General features: G+C 35.4%; 1 protein-coding gene across 2 annotated transcripts in view; it reads right to left on the reverse strand.

Annotated features, from left to right (window-relative positions):
* The window catches only part of LOC136409952 (myelin transcription factor 1), a 116,120-nt gene extending 93,150 nt beyond the window's left edge, over positions 1-22,970 (reverse strand). The window contains exon 1 of one of the 2 annotated variants that reach the window (XM_066391815.1): positions 22,787-22,970. The gene's annotated coding sequence lies outside the window, so the exon portion shown is untranslated. The remainder of the gene's footprint in view (positions 1-22,786) is intronic. The other variant, XM_066391816.1, reaches the window with a different exon arrangement.
* Between the last annotated feature and the right edge of the window lie 203 nt (positions 22,971-23,173).

Below are 23,173 nucleotides of genomic sequence, written 5' to 3' on the forward strand. Positions count from 1 at the left end.
ATGGTTCTGCCTGACACGAGCTCCCAGATAAATCCCTGCGACCAAACTAAACAAACCATCTCACCATTCACTTTATTTGCTTTAAGACAACATCAACAAACTAAACCATAAAAAAAATGATTTCAAATTACATAGAACGTAATGATACTGACTGCTGCATGTTCGTGGAAACCAAAATCAAACTGGGACAGATACCGAACTACTGATCCATAAAAACATTCATAAACGACTGCACTATGAATAATACCAGATGAGGTACAACGGTATTACTTGAACCAAAAGTAAAGCTAGGCAAAGCGAATCACTGGATAATCCCTTGAAAGACTGTCTTCACTGTACTGTTCCTTACCCGGACCCCAAAACTTAACATACTGATCAATGCATATATTTAAAAGTACGCTTGTGGCCTTTTTAACGCACGTACGACATGATTGCACAACTTCATGAAATCACCTTGAACGTAGTATTTTTCATTATACGAACTGAAAATAAGTTTTTTCCAGATAGCTGAGCTACTACTAAGAAAATACATCTTCGCCGCGAGAGCACGGGAAAATGCGCTTTTCCGGACACCTCATGAAATTCTAGTCCACTAATGAAAATTATCATTTTCGCCATATACGACGTATGACATGGCGTTATTCGCATGACTTCTATCGTATAACTTGATTTCTGTGACCATCCCAGAAATGCAAGTCGTAGGGCATACATAAACAATGGATCCGCCAGAAAGGCCTATAATTTGAATAAACATTTAGACACGACTAGTAGCTCTTGTGGAGATAAAGGAGAGCATCCTCTCCTGGCCAAGGTATCACGGAACACAAATAACCTGAGGCCCCGTTGTTCTACTCAATAATACGTTATCGCGCTCGACGGACCCGAAGTAATGCACTTGTAAGCAGCTGTTGAGGCACTCGGAAGATCGCCAAGAGCCATCTTGGGTCAGCCGACTTAAATCTCGGAACGTGAGAATATTATTTGAGGCAGGATTTTACGGTTGCTTAATTTTAGAGCTCGTTTAGTTTGGTTTTTGATTTTGTCGAGGAGATTGTTACTGCCGAAGAAACGAGGCGGATTTTATGTTTCAAGAGCGAACATCGTCATCCAATTATATTCTAACTCATCACGAAACAAACTCAATCCGAAAAGTAGCGACGGAAAAATAAAATAAGGTCGTTAAATCTGTCGCGAGCAAAAGGAGGTGAGTCTTTTATTTGCATGGCCTTATACCGATAAATATCAACATAAAGCCAGCCTGCAAATAAAATAAAAAGCCCGAAGCATCTCCCCCATGGCAATAAATTTACTCAAACATAACAATCACAGGTAATAATGTTATAAAACAGTCCCGGATTCCATTTGGAAGGGCATTTTTCTAAATCACCAGACAAAGGATTCGCGAGGGCTTAAGTCCGATTTATATGAGAACGGGACAAGGCGACCTCTCACAGAAGACAAAATGGTGATGGGTCGTCGAATTGAGGAAACACTTGGCCCCATTACAACGCTATAAATTCGGAGCAACGACATGGGGACCCCCCTGTATCGTGAATGCTGCCTAAAACCAGACAAATTAGTTAGTTTTCGTCGCCTGGCAAAAACGCGTTGACTAGGAGCTTAGCTCCCCTCTTAACATTATATCATTCTGCTAAGTGTTGGTTGTGATTCTTTCAGCATTATTTAGATGGTTCAAAACAGTGTGCAGTATACTAAAGACGGCAAAAAAATACTGGTAAAATGTGCTATGGCTCAAAGGAAAGCGCCACCGATGATCTCTTCTTGGAATCCCTTAAGGCCACTGAAGGTTTAGATTTGCATACAACAAGCATTTACATTCAAAAAGTTTATAACCCCTATGCCCGCCAGTATATAATCCTTCTTTACAATGTATTATTTGTTCGGGACACTAACCTTAGGACAACATCCCCATGGATCTCTTTTTTCAGTACTATGTGAGTTAACCCATCAAGAACTTGCCTTACCATTTGGCAACGTTGAAATTGTATCGGGGAATTCCCCTACATCTCCAATAGGTTTACATTTGAAACAGTAGTTCTGAAATATGTAGCATACGTCGTTCTTCTAGTTATCAGTTTTTTTCAGTGATATTTTTCTATTTTCTAGAACGTTTATTATGTTTTTCATGTCATCGAAATGGATATAAGTTTAGTGTAAGTACTCCCAAATACAATAATAAAAGTGCAATTTTATGCCTCGCCTACATTATTTTATTGAGCCAGATAAATCTAGTACTTTAGAAGGAAATTATCGTATTGAAAATTACTTTTACTTAGTGTTAATAATTCTAAATTGAGTGTTGCCGTATGGACACGTCAGTCCTCCAAGACACCAGTATTCCTTTTTGTTATAGTGGTGACCTTACCCTAGAAAAAGCGCTCGAAATAGCCTTTGAAGATAATTTAAATGTTGCTACCACTTACTTAAAACCTCCCGATGCAAGCGGAAATACAGATGAAGATTGTAGGGGTTAAGTGGATAATTTATCGGAAAATCAATTTTTGACACCCGTTTCACTTGCAGTTTTGTAAGAATCTTGCGTTGGCAACAAAGAAGATGAATCCAGTATTGAAAAATTTTAAAGTCAGCAACAGCAACAAGAAAATCAACAATTCACCTCAGCAAAAAGGATTGATTACGAGAATATTGATTGGATAATTGGAAACCTCTAAGCAACGGTTTTTGATTTTTCTCAGACCGATTAGAATGATATGTATCGAGCACTGACGCCTGTTGAAATATTTTAGTTCTTTTTTGATAATAATATTACTTTATACATTCAGTCAGAAACCACAAAGTATGCAGTTTTTAAAAATTCTCCAGAAATAACAACCGATAAAATTCGTTGTTTTTTAAACATTCTTATACTAACAAGGTACCATTACTCATCTGGAAAAAAGTTTTATTGGGACTCAAACCAAGACGTGTTGCAAAACGCATGTCTCTAAACAAATCATTTTGCAGAATGTCTGGTGATATCAGATTCGATGGTTAAGGTCACTTATTAGTGTCTGTGCCTTAAAACAAAAAAAAATTCAATGCGCCGGTGAGAATTGTAGCTCCATAATGTCTATCAAACGTGTAAAATATGATGTAGAACTTTGCGAAAACTGTAATTTAATTGTTCACACAAATATACAGGGTGGTCCGTGAGGGTGTTCTGATATTGAAGGAACTGATTCTCTGAAATGTCCTAAAAGTAATCGTTTCCAAAATACAGAATGTTAAATATTAAGAAGAATAAAATATCTCTTCGTATTTTGAAAATATAAAGCAACATAAATTTGGAAAAATAACAACGGAATACGTACGTAATACTTCATTTGTTTTCCATGGCCAACTTTATTTCTTTAACAAATTTGCTATTATTTTCAGTATAGATTTTCATTGGGACATATTTTTTTTCTCAAAAATGACTTATCACAACAAAAAAACGCAAGAGACATATTTCGTGTATTTTGAATCAGTCATTAAAAAAATTTATCCAATTTGGAAAATACCAGTGACGTACTTCTCATTCCTCTATAAGAATTAACATGACAACCCCTACGCACGCCTATGGTTACACCATTTTTCTTTACACAGTAAGGAAAAGTACTGTTTGAACTACTGTGTAGATATACCTAGTTTCAATAAAATATCTAACGCCATTTTGAAAATATAAAGAAAAATAAAATATTTTTCTTAATATTTAATACCCTGTATCTCAGAAACAACTTATTTTAGGACATATGTTTATATAAGATTTTCGTCTTAGAACAATCCAGAGAATCAGCTCATTAAATATCGAAACATCCTTATCAACTACCCTGTATGTATAATGTATTATATTTATAAAGAATATGTTTAATACACTGTAACATTATACACAGCTGCGTTAAAAAATCTCTTCAATTTTCTCATATTCTGGTTTAAATTTTCGACACTACGACTAAGTAATGGCGTTTCCATATGGCAACAGACAATTACTAAGAAATGTTTTATTTAAAATATTTATTTATTTATTTAGTTGTACTTCATTCATAATGATACCATTTGATACCTAAAAATTTTGTTATTTTGATTAATGAAAAACTCCGTCCTTGATGGGTTTAAAACCTGATCCCTATATCATACAAATCACGTCTCGCTGTAGCGCTAAATTCCACGACACTCCCGGCGATTTTCTCGAAAATGTAGGAGTGTCCATACATTTAGTAACCAGGACTGCGTGTCTTCTAACAATGCGACACCAATTACTGTTCCCTATTAACGACGATTTCGACAGTTCAACATCCTTATTTCAGCACGTAATTCTCGCCAGCTGAATTCAATTCATTAGACCATTCAATAGAGTGTCCCCGATATTTAACTTTTATTCAGATTTGGTTCTTAAGAAACAGCCCCTTTGGCTAGTACGAGCATTTAGGGGGAGACAGCTGAGAACTTCATCTGGCAAATTACTGATTAAATGTATATATAATCTCAGGCCAAAACTTGCCAAGAAGCCACAAAAGAGAGACCAGCGGATCTCTTGAGACTGTATTAAAGATACATGAGATGCGATTCGGTTGACCGGACATATGCAGATCCTTTCATGTTGATTTAGTAATGGCGTGTCCCTAAGGCGATATGAATACACATAAATATCAAGTTTGCTTTTGGAGGAGGAAGTTCAATGCGGACAAACTTCCGAAGTAGGTCCGAACTGTGCATTATGGTGCCTTTAAGTTAATCTCTTTTAAAGGGATGAAATATGTGACATAGATGGGCTTTGTGTATGCAAGAAAACAAGATATTAGCCTTCATATGTATTAGCATTAACCTCGAATTTTTTCTTTTAATTATGTGAAAACTGAATTTAAAAAATATTTTGCGTATTGTTGTAAGTTAATTTAAACCAACTTTCCTTTAGCTGGTGCTGAAGCCATCTATGGAGAACCGAAATGGGGTTGGATTCTTCGAGATAGCGCATTTCACGTCCCGTCTTCTATAGCTCGGTTATCATTGAATGTAGAATTTTTATATTGTGTATATTTTATCTGTGTTTTAGGACGTACATCAGGAAAATATTTCAAATTATACAGGGTGCCTCAAAAAGTCATGACGATATCGCACAATTTTATTTTTAATGAAAAACCCTATATTTTTTCACATTTAAATGCTTTCTATTATTGTCTACATATTCCTAAAATTTTGTTGAAATCAATTGAATAATACCGGCGAAAAAAAAAACATTTGCACCTCTGGTTTAAAAATTTAATAAAAAATAGAAATAATGTCTATTTCAAGAAACTATACAAGGTACTTATTAGGCATGGTTTAATCGTTTTTTTTTTTTAATTTCAATGATTGATATTGTACAGCGATTGTACAGTCCAAAATTTAGAGTCAAATTTTTCAAACTTTAAAGTATTTTATTTTTCCTATTTTAAATTGATGTCCCCGTATATTTTAATCTAGCTTATTGTAAAATTCAAAAACAAACATTTTTGTAATTACATGTCTGTCACAATTCCTAGCACGTCAAAAGTTATTCGCTAAAAACCGTTCTAATATTAATTAAAATGAATGAAAAATTAAAGTGGCTATGAAAAAAGAATTATTCATAGAACTTTTTTTGTTTGCTTGTTTTGTGACATTTCTTAGTTTTTGCCATCAAATTACTGAATCATAAATATTTTTACGTAAAAAAGGTCTTTTAATTTCATATCTTTAGGATAGACTGTTTTCTAGAAAAATGAGTTTTTATAAACCGATGCACGATTACCTAGACATCTTTTGATAAACAAAGTAGTTATCCCTGTGATAAAAGTATTTCTTTATTAACTAGTAATAAAAAAAACTAATATTATTAAGGATTTGTCACTTATTTACAACAAATGTCGAAAAATGGCCTCCGTTGATCTCGATGCATCCTCTAATTATTTTTTTCAAAGGTTTCGATATCCATGTAATCGTGCATCGGTTTATAAAAACTCATTTTTCTGGAAAACAATCTATCCTAATGAGATGAAATAATATGACCTTTTTCACTTAAAAATATTTTTGATTTAGCAATTTGATTTCAAAAACTAAGAAATATCATAAACCAAAAAGTTACGGCACTACTTAGGTAGGAGATCCCCTGTATGTGGTGCCCCTGATTAATATGTGCAATTGTTAACATAAAAAAGTTTTCCCATTTCAATTTACTAAAGTATATTGCATAATTTTGATGCAATTTATTGTGAAAATATTGCGAAAAAACCATCTTCGTAGTTTCTCTTTTAAGGGGTTCTAGAGCCTTTAAGAAGATATTTTTGGGGTATGTTTGTAAAAACTTTGTATTATTTTCATATCTAGAATCACCTCCCGAAATAATATTTCGATGTTATTTCCGCACGTTCTGTATAGCATGATTACAATCTCAGATTCAGAATTTTACAAATTTTCATTTTTTCTCAATATATCGTCCATAAACGGACATGTCCATTAAATGTTCCAATTGATTATCTCTGCTCAGATGTGCTATTACCAAGCTGATCTTAACATAAGCCCGCCACCCTCAGCCTCCACAATTCTTGCCGTAACCCCGACTATGAAAATAACAACTATTCTCGGATGAGTCGGGCCTTATGAATAGCCCTCATCAGCTAAATTTATTTCCTGGTTTCGCCGCGATTTGTACTCGACATCAGGATATAATTGCATAAAGAAACAGGGCTCTACTAATAGTGCTAATTGACGTGAATAAAACACATAAATCTGAAAGGATAAATTCAAGGGGAGCGTAAACGTTAATAACGGAAAAGGTTTTCTCTCAATGTGCAAAATTTCAGACACGTTTCCAAATTTCTTATTTAAGCTTGTCGGAAATCCTCACGCACGTAATCTCGGGAAAAAGCCTCTACTTTGCCCTCCCAGTCAATTTTCATCAGTAAATATTGAGTTAATCCGCGCTTTCGCTGTACTGTATCAAGAGTGTCAATTCGTTTCGGTAGCACTTATTAAAACAAACCTGCTCCTGATGCTTCTTATCCCGCATACACGGTTCCTAATTAAGACTGCCTCTCTTTCCCCTACAGGCGATAATCTTTAACAGAACCGTAATAGCCTATAAACTCAAAATCTTCTTTGTTGGTAGGCAGATTTAGGCTGCCAATTCGCGATCGAAGCAAAACAGTCAGAAGCCAACCCTGCAGGAAAATTATTACCCAGGTGAAAATCCTTTTCTTGCCTCTATAGTGGCGTTCTTTAACGTCAGCAACCATCATCACTCGGTGTCTTAACACGTAGTAATAAGCTGGTAAACATAAAGATGCGAGATCGACAGATCCTCCTGTTTACCAAGCATGGGGAGCAGATATAACTGTATTATTTCCTGCAGACTTTTGTGTGTTAACAGCTGCGGGGCATACGAATACACACGATGTATACAGAAACATAAAACCTTTATGTTTGATCTGTGTGGGTTAAAATATACCTCGAAAATGTTTGTCTTGACAAGAAGAAAAGACTGAGAAAAGAGAAAAAGGTAGCAAATAATACTCTCACAGTCCTAGAAAATGGCGGTTAGATAGGTCTGTGATTCGGGATGGCTCATTCGAAAGCAGTAGTAAACTGAATTGGTCCCCTGGCAGTTGTAGTCTAATGTTAGGTCTGATGCCACCATCAAGTATATTGCCATTCTCACAAAGCGACCGCCAGCCCTTTGTTATATGCGAACAGATTTCGCTCTATCTAAAATCGAATGAAGCGCATATCATTTATTATGCGGAACAGATATTTTAGTGAAGAAGCTTTAATGAGAAATTTGAGAAGCCTTTTTATGAGGTGACCTCCCGTAAACAGCTTGTAAGTTTCTTTGATCAACTTCTTTGATAAATTATCATTTCTCCACCGCTTTTGCTTCACTTTGTTATGCCTAATATACTTCGCCATCGTAAATAAGAACGAAATGGTATGGAATAATTTTATTTTATTCACAACAGGAAGGAGAAGACATGTTGAAGCCAGCGGGCGTAGTTAACGGTGGAAATAGGGGATTAAGCACTACTTAATTTCATGAAATTTATGTAGAGGCTATCATGGCTCAAAATTGGTGAGGTTCATAAAGAAGTTATGGAAACTAAGGTGCAGCGTAGAGAAAAGTCTGGTACCAGCCCAGTTCTCCATATTTTTGTCTCAAGACGGAATTCAGAATTAACTTTAAGTGTTAATTTCGGGCGATTCGAATGGCCATCATTTTGAGGTTGTTCAGTGAAAGAAGCTTCAGTGGGAAATTTTTGATTCAAGTTTTGCGGTATTACACATGCATGCTCTTTCAATAAAAAATAAACATATTTCACCAGACATTCATTAGGTCGAATTCAATTGATACCCGACAAATACAAACCGTAAAATATTGCCCGTATTCAAGGGTTTTATCCAATTTGGTAAGCCTATAGCTGAAAATCATGTCGTTTCCACCCTCAAACCAAAAAAATTTAAGAAATCTGTCGCCAAATTCTCCTAAGCGGGTTAAGTGACAGGGTCGCCAAGGAACTGAGAGGCGGCGGATTTTTCGGGGGATGAGTCAACCCCAGAGATAAGGGGGAAAGTAAGGAAAAGTGCTGAAAGGCCGCTAACTCGTCATCAAATATTTAAAATCCCCCTGGGAAAGTTAGCCAAATAGTTTCGGCGTTTGATACTTTTTCTGACCAACGTACGCTGAGGGAATGGAATTGTTTTAAGTGGTTTCAATTTTTTAATGCACCGCACTACCAACTAAATTTCCAAGAGGAGACGAGTGGTAAACGATAATAATTCGAGAGAGAATTAGTAATGTTGCGAGTTAATGCCGGCAAGCTCCGCTGTGTTTGCTTTTAATTGGACGAAAACCAAAACAGAGGTCGAGAAATCTAGGAACATGTATTTGGTTACAAACACAGACGTTGTTTCTGTTTTCGTCTACCTGGATACGATCCATACTACTGGCTAGGGAGGATGAAAATAAGCAACAGGTAGACAGGTTTTAAGGTGCTAAAATAATAATTTTTCTCATCTAATTATGTTGCGATGAAGGTTGAGAGCCTGCGAATACTTCGATATTTTGATACTAACTCATTATTTTCCCCTATCTGTGTATTGGATGTCATATCAATGTCCCAAAACGGTGGAATTCTAAAATGGCTCCTGCACTTGCGAAAGTATTTGTAATAAATGTCAACCCTTAAAGGGTGTTCACCGAATACAAAGAGACAAGACACGCCGTATAATGGCTAATTATTAATCGATACCTTTCAGCGGTTACTTACTTACCTCCTTAAACAAAGTGCGTCAAGGACTATAACCAGTCGTTTTCCTTCTCCTTTTATTACAATATTCGGTAATTAATTTTAGAGTGCGGCTAATTTCGACTCGGTTGCGTGTCTTGTAGTGGAGATGACTCGGCAATGACGTAGGGAATTTTGCTATTTTAGACCATCAGTCTTCGGAAATTAGGCATTTTGATTGCTTCGGAATTTGCTTCGGAACATCACTGACGGAAACTGAAATGTTTGATTTTGGCGCAGGACTAAGATCGAAGGAGCTTTAGGAATACAGAAAGCTCTAGAATTTCACTGAATAAAAGATTTCTTTCTGCGAGAAATTGCTTAAGTTTACAATTTTTAGCTTTTACCCAGGAATATTTAGTTGTCCACAAAGTAATTGCGTATTTTATGATGTAAATATATTAACATTTTTTTTACCGAAAATGATAACTTTAATAAGTTATGCATTGCCCATTTTGTTCAGTAACATTCTTCCATCATTGGGGCAATTGCATGATGCCACGCTCCTAAAAATTAAATTCTTTTTCAGCAAAAAAACTGGCCCAAGTATGTTTTTGCATCTTCATCAGTCGCGAAGGTTTTTCATTAGGCGCATTTTGCAGCGACCAAAACACATGATAATCCGATAATGCTAGGTCTGGAGAATAGAGTGAATGTGGCAAAACATCCCGTCCAAGTTGTAGCCATTTTTGGCGGGTGGTTAAATTTATATGTGGTTGAGCATTATCTTGATGAAACACATCTTTAGAAGTTACCAATCCTGAGCGCTTTTTTTTATTTCTTTAATCAATTTATCGAGTTGACACTTTTATAATCTCAATAGAAGAACAAAATCACTTTTCTTTAGCGAATATCTGCTTTTGGAGTGTTTTGAGCTGACTCAGTACGTTGGGTCCAAGATCTTTTACGTATGAGATTGTTGTTCGCAACCCATTTTTTGTCAACTGTTAACATGGTTTGAAAAACAAGTAATTTTCTTCTTATTTAGAGAGTGCCTTGAGTTTGTGTGGTACCCATACATCAAGTTTGCTAATGTATTCAATTTGTTTGAAATGCTTTCCAACGCTTGATTTCGATACGTTTAGACTGCCAGCAATCTCCCGTATGATTCATCGACGATTTGGTTTATCAAAACCTTAATTTTGTCTTCATTAACTTCACTTAACCTTCTTGACCGCTCCAAATCTTTAATATCAAAATTGCCAGACGGAAATTGGACATGCCAGTTTTAACACTACTGTCAGATGTCTTATATATCAAATTGGCAGATTCAAATGAAATTAGCGACAACTTAAGGCTGTTAAACATAGTTCATGGGAAAATATGCAATAAATTTATGAATAATCCAATGTATACAATGATAAAAATTTAAATTTTAAATGCCTGAGTCGCTTGGTCTATATGCCCAGCACTACGTTCAGGGTCGCTCTTTGTCTTGTTCTTTAAATTTCGTTGAAAATACGTTTAGGAAATCATAGTGGTTAGTGACCACTCAGTATTTGAGAACCCCTGTTTTAAGAAAATCTAGCTAAATTGACATTTTTTTTTCGATTTCAAATATTTGCCGAATAAGAATTCGTCGAGACCTAAGGGTTGGGAAGAAGTAACTTAAAATTCCCCAACGACATCCATTTATCTGTAATCAATGATCGTAGTATTTGAGCGTTGCCGTTGAAATATTAATGTGAATGTAAAAAAGACTTTGCTTTAATTTAAAACGAGCCTTAAGCTTCTTTAGCGTCTTTAGGAAGGGACAAAAAGTTCCTTAATTGGCAACTCGCTATTTGAAATTCTGATTTGATTTAATTGAAATCAATATTGGGACATTTTACGTAGACGATACACAAACAAACGCAATTTCAAAGCCAATAAGACGTTTAGTGACCGTAAACTCGGAATTAAATAATATCCTGGAACGATTTAGCCGGGGCTCCTTTGTTGGAGCATAATCTGGGATATACAAGGCCCGTCAGCTGCGTCACATTTTAATACACGTAAAATTAAAATTAGGCCTTCATTTGCATCGGGTAATGGGGAAAAACCTCAAACTTTGCGCTGCCACGGAATGTCTTCCTACTGGATGCTTTAAGCCAGATATTCTCGCTTCTGCGACAGCCAGTTGGAATAAAACAGGCGTATATGTGGACAACGTTTTCAAAAAGTGACTCAATTTAAGGATTCTAGTTTCCACAAAAAGTTTTCATTTTCTTTGTAACAATACTCTTCAGTATGTTGTAGTTTTACGCTATGAATATGAATTAACATTTCACCATTCTAGAATTACTATATTAATAATGCTTTATGCTTATTCGGAGGCCGTGGTGGTAGCAACAGGAACGCAACCCTAAATTTTTGTATATGCAAAGTTCTACAACTTTATGACGAGTGATCATAAAAAATTTTACAAGAATTGATATAATCATTTGTAATTTTTTTTAAATTAAAACAAAGCCGCTGAACACTAGTGCCTTCTCACTAATGTGTGCTGAACACTAGTGGAAGGGAAAGGAGTGAGAGGGGGGGGTATGGAGTGCTGTAATGGTGGTTGACATAATGGTAAATCAGTACGGGTAGAGTTTGAAGTGAAAAGATCCACCTGGACAGTACAAAGTCACATATTTTTAAGTTGGGTTAGCTGCAGTTTGGAGGGGAAGAACCAGTATCAACACTACAAAGGGTCACTGCGTTTCTATAGACCTACAGACCTAATATTATTTACGGAAATAACATAATGGAAGAAGTTACTTTTCAAATAAGGGCACTGTATAACTGGTCTCATCGAACGAATTTAATAGGCCCACAAACAAGCTAAAAACAGTAAAAATGCCCAAATTGTTGAGTTCTTAGTTACACAATTAAGTGAAAGTGGCCATACTCCTAAGCACCCTGCGGTACATAACAAGTACATAAATATTGAATAAGTTCAGGCTCATTAATGCCCCCCCTTATTGATACAACATTAAAACCTGTAATCTTTCCATTATCATTACCAAAGACCAAACGTAAAAGACCCATTTCGTGATCCAAGGCAAGTCCGGGATCTGTACAATGGCTTATTTTAGCCATTCTTCGAAATCCGGCGGGGCTCATTGTATTCGAAATCAATTTAACTGAAAATATTGCAACCTTTAGCATTACAATGATGTAGCCCCAGATATATGGGGTTTTAATTAAGAATAAAGGTTCGACTCTCGTTATAAGGGTTTTAATTTACATGTTTTGCGGATAAGGAACCGAGCTCACCATTTAGTGGGGGTTTTGTAGTTCGGTTTGTTGAATTTGGATGGGTTTAATTTATTTTTAATGAGTTTCGAGTGTTCATCCATTGTGATCATCTATTGTAATATTTGTTGTAGTTTCCATCCATCATTGCAGTTAATTTTCTGGGCGTATGAGTTGTAATTTTGGTACGTCTTCTTGCGTTGTTATTTGCTAAACCGTTTAGGAAGTACCAATGACATAGTATTACCTTGTTACACACGAAACCAGGACATCTGTTATTTCCTGATCGATAATTTCGCTTACTTGTTGTGAAACTAGAGCTGGAGGAAGTAAGTATATATTTCCTAAATTGCTATATGACACGTCCAGAAAATTGAAGCAAATAAAGAGTTATTTTAGAAGGACTTTCCCCAACTTGGATAAATAGTTAATTCTATAATTCCTAATTCCAGTGGGACGGATTCCTGCGAAATTACCATTACGCCCCTGTTGTAAATTTTTTAAATCTTCATCTGCGCTTATTTGAGAAAAAGCTTCATCTTCGTAACTGACGCAGTAATTATTTTTATTTTCCTCCCCGATGAGGACGTGATTATTTCCAGCTTTGCGCAATATTCCTAATAGGCTTACTTAACAGAAAAATATTCTTTTAATTAAACACCCCCAGACATTTCAGGCGCAAGTTTATTTTTAATGGTCCTTTAATATTCTACCAGGTAGAGCCGCTTGTTTCTAGTCCACTAAAAACAATCCCACTAAAATATTAAGCTAATAATCTAATTTGACAAGTAACTTCTTGCGGATATTGCTTGTTTGGAGAAAATAAAGCCCAAATTTCGAAACTCCTCTACCGTTACACAGTGGCCCTAATCCGCTTACTAAGATCGTCCATCCGCGCGGTGACGGGCCGTAAATTAGCTCCACGACTGCAATAAACATTCTTGGCATAAATTACCTGCATTTTCGGATTAATTACACACTTCACTAGTAACTCCAAGTCTCGAATTCTCCCCCCGGTTAGCTAATTTCGTTTAGAACACGAGGCGCTGGGGGTGAACTTGATACGAAACAACAAAAATATTTCAATCGATTCTGTTCGAAAGCCGCTGGGAAATGGAATTTTCATATAACTGCTGATTTTGTTAGTAATTCATGTAACACTTCATCCCAAATTCAATGGTAAGTCTTGACCTGAATAAGTCCGTATCGCTTTGTTTGAAACTATCTTCGTTTCCTAATTACATGTGCTACTAGAACTTGAATCTGGAAGAGCTATGCGAAATATCAGGAATTACTATTAGCAACTGCGTTTTTATATGATCAGGCTGCGCAAAGTGTAGTTAGTAAATATGAGCTGAAAATTTCTTGAAGCAGCGACACTAAAGGACGATATATGTCAAACAGACTCACGTTCGGGAACAAGTTTTTTCGCACGCCTGTCAATGTTGAATACCCGCAAGAAGTTTTGACACTGACGCATACCACTTTAATTTGCGTGCAAAACTTTTTACTGCACACGTGCGGCAAAATGCTACTACCTTCAGCTCGTCAATGCTTGCGATAAGGTCGCATTTTTAAAACGCACGCTCGTAGAAAAAATTAATGCTGCAATATTTGGTCTAACTGCAACTTACTCGATAATATGAATCGTTTTTTATTCACTTAACACGCACGATCCAGACAAGGACTATTTGATCTGACCGTAATCTAACATATATGACACGGAAGTCGATAAATTCTAAAGACAGTATCTCAGTGCAATCATTGTGAAAAGGAGTTAGAGAATTTGAGACTGGAGATGCAATTGTTGATACTACGGGATTAATAGAAAAAAGGCAAACATGAGATATGATGGTCTGAAAAAGAGCTGCAATATTTCCATCAAAACTGGAACTTGATTTATAGCAAAGAGTCGTGGAAATTAGAGGAGAACACGAAATTACTGTTATGAAATTGAAATTTATAGTTTGAGACAGGAGCTATAATTACTGGTGAAATAAAGTCTTACAAGAAAGTACCGAAAAGGAGACTAAAAGTTTAAGTGTGGAGGGACTGGACACAAAAAAAATAACTCCAGACAAAAACATGTAATAATAAAATGAGGTGAGAAGGCTTAAAAATGACGAAGCTAACATGTTCCACTTATAGAGCACAAAGTGTTTCTGACTTCGGACGAAATAAGGAACTACAAACGAAAATGGTAGAAAATGGATGATGTTCTAGTCCAACACAACAACATAACCGAAATGTTAATAAAAGTTTCCATCCAAGCCTTTAATAAAGGGTGAACAACGTTTTTCTCGGTTAGTTTCAACTGAGAATTGTGTGCAATTCCAAGACTCCAACAACCTCTACGTAATTCCTAAATAAATTATAAGAAAAAATTAACAATCGACCTCAACATACAACACACACCTATAATTTCAATGGCGTGATCTATGAAGGAAAAATTATAGTTACAACATGGCCAAATCATACCCTTACTGTGGAAATGACGCGTAACTGTTAAAGCCCTGTAATCTTTTGTTCTATCATAAATCTTTAACGAAAAACCTCTGTTTTCCACACTTAAATTCTAGTTACTTTCCTAATGCATAGCACATGATGAAACTGCTGGGCCTCATTAAACCCTCAGTACAATTTGTAAGTCAGAAACATCTGCCCTGTTCTTGCTTGGTCATGAATTTGCAAACTCGAGTATGAATAATCATAGTTGTTATATATTCATGAGGGTTACCGATGTTTTTAGATCAAATATAACTCAAATATTCCCTCATAAATAATTAAACGGTAAAAATACCTGCTAAAGGAAAAGAATTTTAAGGAAAGCCAATTATTAATCTGGAAATCGTGAACAAGAAGTCACAGCTATTATACAACCTGTATTTAGTCTAGCCATTGTCTCTTGAATTATGAAGGGAATTAATAAATTTGCTCAAAGGGCCAATTATCTGTTATTCGAAAGGTTTAATGGTTCGTTAATTAACAGGTTTTCGTTTAAGGCGGATGGAAATTATGGCCCTAGGTATTAAATAATTTGTTATGAATTTCATTATTATTTGAAGGTTGGAGGAGGAATTCTTGAGCATTGAACATTAATATTATGATTCATATTTCTGTTAAGATATTTATACATTTTTGCTTCAAAATCAATTAAATTTCATTTTCAAAACATGCCTCAAGATTTTCAACTCTCATATCCATCAAAAATATATAAGACCTATCTTTAAATACCTTTCACACAAGCATGTAAAGTTTATCCTGAACCATCAGGGAACCGCCCCAGAATGATTTGAGAATCCTTCAGGGTAACATTAGAAATGTTTGCTCTGAACAAGTAACGGGCATGCTTAGAAGAATTCTCAAACCAGTCAGTTTGTTCCAACCCCAAAATGGGGAGCTCTGACTGGTTAAAACCAGGATGAATCGAAATTTAGCTCTCAGCAAATAGCGCACTCGTACTCTAAGTAAAATGTTAACAATAATTCTCTTTCACTCATATCGGCAAAATATTGATTTTTCTCTTTTTTACGTGAATTTTAGACGTTTGTTAATTAAATTTCATGCATTTAAAGGCACATCGAAAACCCTTCGATTTTCCAATCAAATTCTAAACATCGGATCTCCAAATTCGCGGAAAGGAGAATCAATTAAGAACGGTGGCGGGACCGCTTCTTACCACCCCAAGCGGCATTAGGATTAAGTATGTGGCTAAACGAGGAATCCATATGTAGATTATGACTTAATGCTACCGCAGCGATTTTCCCTTGATTTCCCTATAAATCCTCATAATCGCTTGAGAAATGCGCTGTTATCTTAATTATAATGGGAATTGCTGTCGTAAGGAAAAGCTATTGTTTAGATTGCGAGGGGTAGTAGTTTTATTTCTTCTGATTACTGCCAGTTAGTTTTTCGATTGGCATCAAGTTTATTTTCGGTGCTCGAGTACCATGGAGGGAAGCAAATTATAACCACATGAATCACATATTAAACAAGAGAAACGTTGTAAGACGGACTGACTGAAAGGAGGCTTATGAACCTCACCGCAGACCACATCACAGCTTGGAAACTGTTTGCCTTCCTGGGATCGGCTGCACACAGCCGACAGCAAAGGTATTATTAAGCATTTCGACGCATAGGACGCAGCATGTGAACACAATTCAGTCTGGAAATATTCATTTATAAAAAACCGCCAAAAAAAGTAATGCCTCATTATCTAAAAAACAAATAAAGAAAACTCCCACGTTTCTATTCCAAAATCATAAGTCTAGAAATAGCGCCCTTTTATAGTCTTTAAAGTGACAGCAACCCTACAAAATATGCCGCCGTTAGTGGATTAATTAGACTAGATCACGGTCTGAAGGGTAAATTGCCACCCTGGTACTGGCTATCACCAATATTGGCCCTATGCATTGTTCCTGCTCTATGCCGAGGAAATTATATTTGTCTGACTGAAAATCGAAAGGGAAAGTCGAGTGTAAACATATGTTGACAATGATTTTTAAAACCGTATTCAAAAACTCCCCGTGATGAAACTTAAGAAGAATAGAGTTCAAAGACTTTCCAAACAAAGTAGTCGCAAGAAGTGAGAGTCATTGGTTAACAACTTAGAGCGAATTTATCCCTGAAACAAAGTTTGTGATTTGTTGAATTTTGTTCTAAATTCGGAAAGTTTTTTTAAAAAAGGACAAAAATACCTGGGTAGACGGGGTACTGAAATTAAAGTTTTCCGAAAATGGGTCAAAGTCTGAAGTTTTGTTTAAAAACTGCTATTAAAAAGTTAAATTGTAAAGATGGGGTTAAGAAACTTGGCCGAGAAGTTAAATTATCAAACTTTGCATTATGTACGGCACTTATTTTTAGGAGTTCAACACTAGTTTCGGGTTTGGGGACAGATGGTAAAGTTATTGAACTTTCATTAAGAAGTTAGGATGGAACTGTAACAGTTACTTTCGTTCAGTGACCCCCACGTTTTGGGTGATAACTAATTCTTCTAACATCAAAAGTAACGTGCGTGAACTTACAAGGTTTCTAGGTCATCAATAAGCTTCCATCACTATAATGTTAAAGCTAGAATTTACGATTTTAATTTGCCGTTAAGGGCAGCTTGGCGTTTAAAAACCAAAACTAAACATATTTGAAAACCAAAAATAGACAGCATGGGTAATTAAAGAACATAATTAAATAAACTAATAGAAAAATAATGCCTAGATTAGTTTAGACTTGGACAGCTTGGGTCAAAGAGCCTTAAAAGAATGGAGGCGGATCAGGAGTCCTATAATTCTCCAGAAATTCATTTATCGCCGGTAAACAGGGTTTCTGTTCTAATTAAATGAGAACTCATGACTTCAGGTTACTATAGAGAACACCTAGCGTTTCTGGAGCATACGAGAAATTTAACCGTAAATAATAGCATTACCGAAGTGTTGTGTTAGATGCAAAGCAATTTTTTTTTAAGCTCTAATCAAAAACTTAAATTTAAAAAAATCGAAAATTCTCGAAAAATAGACGTCTTTAGGTCAATTGATACGTAGTAGCACTGATTGATAATACCAAAAACGGGATTGCTGCATACATTGATCTTGATTTAAACTGATTTTCACAATTAAGAAATTCGTTTAAAGCATGTTTGAAATGATCAAAAATCCCCAAATTTCCTTCCAAAATCCCCCGATTCAATATTTTAATTTTTTTAATCGGCACAACTACCATAAGTATGTAGTGATTTAATAGGTGAGGATTTACGATTTCATTTATTCTGTTAAATCCTGCATTAAATAACAAATATGAGAAAATCAGTTGATTCACCTGAAAACTGCTTATTGAGAATTTTTTGATAAATATTTTGTCTCATTTGATAAATTAATATGGCAATATTACATTTATTTTTTCATTAGATGGTTTCCATATATTGAATTAGCACATACATAGATTCTTATTATTCAAATCGATCATTTCGCGAACACACGGGTTTTACATATTTTTAATTACTCCAGATTTGGCTTTAGCAACAAACACCTGCTCACATTAATGAAGAAATACAGGTATCGACCGCACCTTCTAGAATTTCAACTAAGTGCATTCTTATCTGGCAGAGCTTACATTATTTTGTGCATTTTATCGACAAACAACACAAATCTTATTCGACTTCTTTTAACAATCACAGAGAAGTTGCGATCTTGAAGCCTTTTAGGCGGTCTTCTGAAGTTTAATTATTAAAAATTTTTAAATGAAATACCTTAGCGAACAAAAAACCGAAAGTATTTTCGAGCTTTAAGAGGCAAAGATCTTGTTCTACAGACAAGGAAAAATGGAAAAGTTTCCTTCGAAACGTTATGCCAACGCGAAGTTCATATAAAAGCACAACAATTTCAAAAGGTTTTTCCTTCTTTAACGGTCTGAAAACTTTCGTATGATATAATAAGCTGAGCTTTCTTTGCCTGCTTTCAAGAAATTTTTGCATCAATTAACGTTTTGTGTTTGGAGCTACTCCGTAAGCGCTTTTTAAGTAAACAACACGTGTATAAAAGCTCGAAATTTCCAGCTTTCCTGAAACAATATGACGTTCTGCCACGAGTTTAGCATAAGATAAATATATTAAAAAACAAAGTGCATTGAAAAAGGCCCTAAAATCGTGGTGACGCCAGATGGCAAAGGTCCCACATACAAAAAGAACACGGTGAAAAGCTTAAATACAATAATCACTGTTGGAAGGATCGTGCGTGCATATTTTATAAAGGCAAAGGGAGTCGTGTTTTGAGTAATTTTCGAATGGTAAATATAGAGCTCGTCGACTTTATCTTTAAGGAAACCCGCATTACAAGCGCTAACCATGCCCGAGAAATGCACGAAAGAATATAAATTACGACACTGGAAAAGGGAAAATTATGGGAGACTGAAAATTAGTTTAATGTACTGCCTTTTGTTGTTGAATATCCCTTGAAATGCATCGGTGAATGAAGACAAGATCATGATCTATTGTATCGTCTCCCTATTAAGCGAAAAAGGTATTGCGAGGAAGATGAAGATAATTTTGAATAGCCATTTGTTGAGAGTGGATAAAACAATGTTACAGAATTTTGAATTCATATGGGTAAGTTTGGAATGGAAATTTTACAAATAGTCTTCCAAATTGTTGCGCTCAATTTGATGATGATTATTTACTTGCTGCAAGTATTAATTGAGACGCTATTATGCAATTGTTTAATTAGTTGACGATAATTATTTTTCTTTTGACTATGTATAGAAAGGAGTTTACCTCTTACCGAAGGTATATCTTCTTTAAAATCTGGAGAATTCTCTTCGCTACCATAGAGGATGGAACTTATTATCATGGAACTATTTCAGGGAGCGATAATACTCTGCGAAATAATTATAAAAGGCTAATAGACCCATTGTCAAAAACGCAACATTTTTCATATACAGAGTGGCAAAGTGTCACGTTTTTAAAGACATTTTCAACAGTTTTTACAATTTTTTTTCATTTAGATTAATTTTTATTTTAAGAAATTTGATTAAATGTTATGACTTACTTCAGTCGGTTGATAAATAATTCGGATGATTTTTTCCCTACTTTCTTTATGTTCTTAATTTGCATCGATAGATATTTTTGCAAATTCTGTGAAAACGGCAAAATATACGAAAATACTGCAAGAGACTAAAAACAATTGAAGCAGTAATTTAAATTTAGTAACGGAATTCATACAGGGTGCTCTAAGAAAAAGATACAATGCATAAAATAATACATGACCCAAAAAACATAACACCCTCTATATGACTAACGACGATTTTGACATTTTGTTGTAGAGAACCTGAATGAAAATGGGTGTACGAAAATTCAAAAATTTAACTCAAGGCATATGTGATAAAAATGTAAAATATAAAACTTTGTCACCCTGTATATCAAAAATGTGCGTTTTTGTCCATGGATCTATTAGCATTTTTTATTATTTTTCAGTATACTATCGCAGTCTGGAATAAGTCCATAATGATCTATTACACCCTGTATTTTGGCTCTGGTAAATTATATGCCACTATTTTCTTAATAGATATTTCTCAACAATAACAAATTTTAGGCACTTTGATTCGGCTTGGTATAATCAGATTTTACGGTCCCAATTGCTAATTCCGAAAATTATCTTTAGAACAATTGAAATGCATTGAGCATTTTGGGGAGAATAACCCGTGTCGACTCCTTGTAATAGGGTTCATATTTACCCTTTGGGTTTCCTCGCTCTTACCCGCGTCATTATTAGAATTAGAAAAGGCAAAAACGTCAGATGAGATTTAATTAAACCATACGTTACGTATACCTACGTTATACGAGACGAGGGTGAGAGTTACAAGAAATATTAACGCAGAAATTATGGAAATTTCGAGCCTACTTCCATTTGATTAAATTACATTTTACTCGGTTGATCTAAACCGCAATTTTAATAGGGCAACTAGGAGCCTGAAGGTGAGTTACAGTCAAAAGAAGCCCCAGTCGGATAAGATGGGATCAAGCACGGCTACAATACATAACCTATGATGTTTATGTGGTTTAATTTCCCGAAAGCTATTAAAATCCTGCCTAGCTAGACGGTCTAATATGTCGAAGATCACAGTGAGACGCATAAAATTCATCAAAGGGGATTTCAGGGAGGATGGAGTTTTGGGCGGGCCCTTATTACTTTGGAGGGATCCCTTATGTGAGGTTTTGACAGGATATAAATTAGGCCTTTTATTTCCAAAATGGGTTAAGAAGTGTTTATAATGCCCAGTTGTATACCTTCGTCTTATACTCTACTTGCAGTTAAAATGAGGTTTTAGCAGATAAGCAAAGGAATACATGTATATGTTGAATCCAAGACTCAAATCTTAGGTCCAGGTTTAAATCAGGGTTTACGACGGGAACTTAGCGCACATTTGTGGAGAATTCGGGCACCCGAAAAGTGCGCTGAGTGAGGCAATATAGCCGCCGAATGCAATCGGCTTCTGTCTAATATCTTAGAAGAGTTTTTCCCATATTTTATTCAGGAATCAGGTCTCACACAAAAATAGAACACATATCTATGTTATCACATATCATAATAAATTTAGAGTAATCGAAAAAATGCGGCTAGTTTGCCGCACTGAGTGGAAATCTTTGCAGATGCTGGAATACATCATAATTAGTTGATATATACAGAGTTACTCAAAGGTTTGACAACGGTATAACCTCAGTGAGTATCACATACTAATTTATCAAGAAGTTTGCTGATGTAGGCGACATTGCTAAGTTCACGTTCTTCTCTCCACATAACAAAACTTTATTTAAAATGAATTAACCAGATATATTTTTTATTGTTGGAAATTATAGGTATTTTCTAAGAAAAACATCCCATACCTATGGTAAGTTAGGGTAGCACAAATGGCATTGTTCAATCTTAAAACCAGTGATCATGATAATGTGAAAAGATTTAGACCTCATTATCTCAAAAACGAGTAAAGATTATATGAGATTGTCAAGTCTCTGCTGTTTAGTTCTACTAGTTAAACTGCGATAACTTGCCATAATATAATTGTCCTGATGGGCGATTAAGAATCAAATTATCAATTTGTTGTTATATTTACCATCAGACTAGTTTCCAGAGAAACTATGATTTTGGCCAATACCCAGCCTCTATGTCAACGTTTTTGTTAAAAATTGCTTGCAATTAAAGTTGATAGGATTATAATAATTTTACCCTCAATGCGGGAAAAATCTATATCGATATAAAGATTCCAATTGAAACTTGTTTTCAATTTCTTGCGAATATTTGAAGGTTTTCATCAGCATTAAAAACAAATTCTTATTCCTTTTAATGTTTTTATAGTTTTAAAACAAGCAAAGCAAATTTGTTTTTTGATCATAGATATTTGACTAAAATTACTTTAATCAATTAATTTTTAGCAGCTTTGGGTCCTTTCGGATTAGAGAATTTTCACCTTAACGTCAAGCACTAAAATATCACTAAAGCCTAAGCCTACATCCCTCCCTACAAGCATCATTAGAGTTCAATTAATGTTCATAAAATCCAAAGCTTGCAATGGAATTTGTAATTTTCGATCAAAAATACGAAGATGGTGCAGGGTTATTTGTATTATTATTAGCTAAAAAGTAGGCAGAAAAACTTTACTACAGCACTGGTGATAAAATAGGTTGTTCCACACTACTTCTGCGCATTGACTCTCTCGTTCGGTATCGTTACACATTTTTAACCTCCCTTCCGCTGTCCCTTAACAACACCAAGAACCTTAGCTATTACCTTATGTTCGATATGTAGTCAATGAAGACAAACTAACAAGAAAACTCACTCGTGGTCCTAACTAACACTAAATTTCACCATGTTTCAACCGGCCACTCGTTCTTCTTGGATATAAACTATGATTAATAATGCGAAACGTAATACAAAAACATCGACAAACCTGCCTAAGTCGCGCTAACCCCGATTGTCTCCCGAATTGTTGGAAAGCGTCTCCAAGTGGTGCGCAGAACGGAGAGCCCAAATAGCCGCAAAAGGCGGTGCCTAACTTTCCAAAAAACTTTTCAAACTGTCATAAACTCCAGAAACTTATTGATCCCAACTCGCAAGAACAACTGATAAACTTCGTCCTAACTATAGTTGAGAATTTTAAACTTCAAACGGGAAGTC

This window comes from Euwallacea similis, chromosome 7 (genome assembly GCF_039881205.1).
Source record: "Euwallacea similis isolate ESF13 chromosome 7, ESF131.1, whole genome shotgun sequence".
Lineage (NCBI taxonomy): Eukaryota > Metazoa > Arthropoda > Insecta > Coleoptera > Curculionidae > Euwallacea > Euwallacea similis.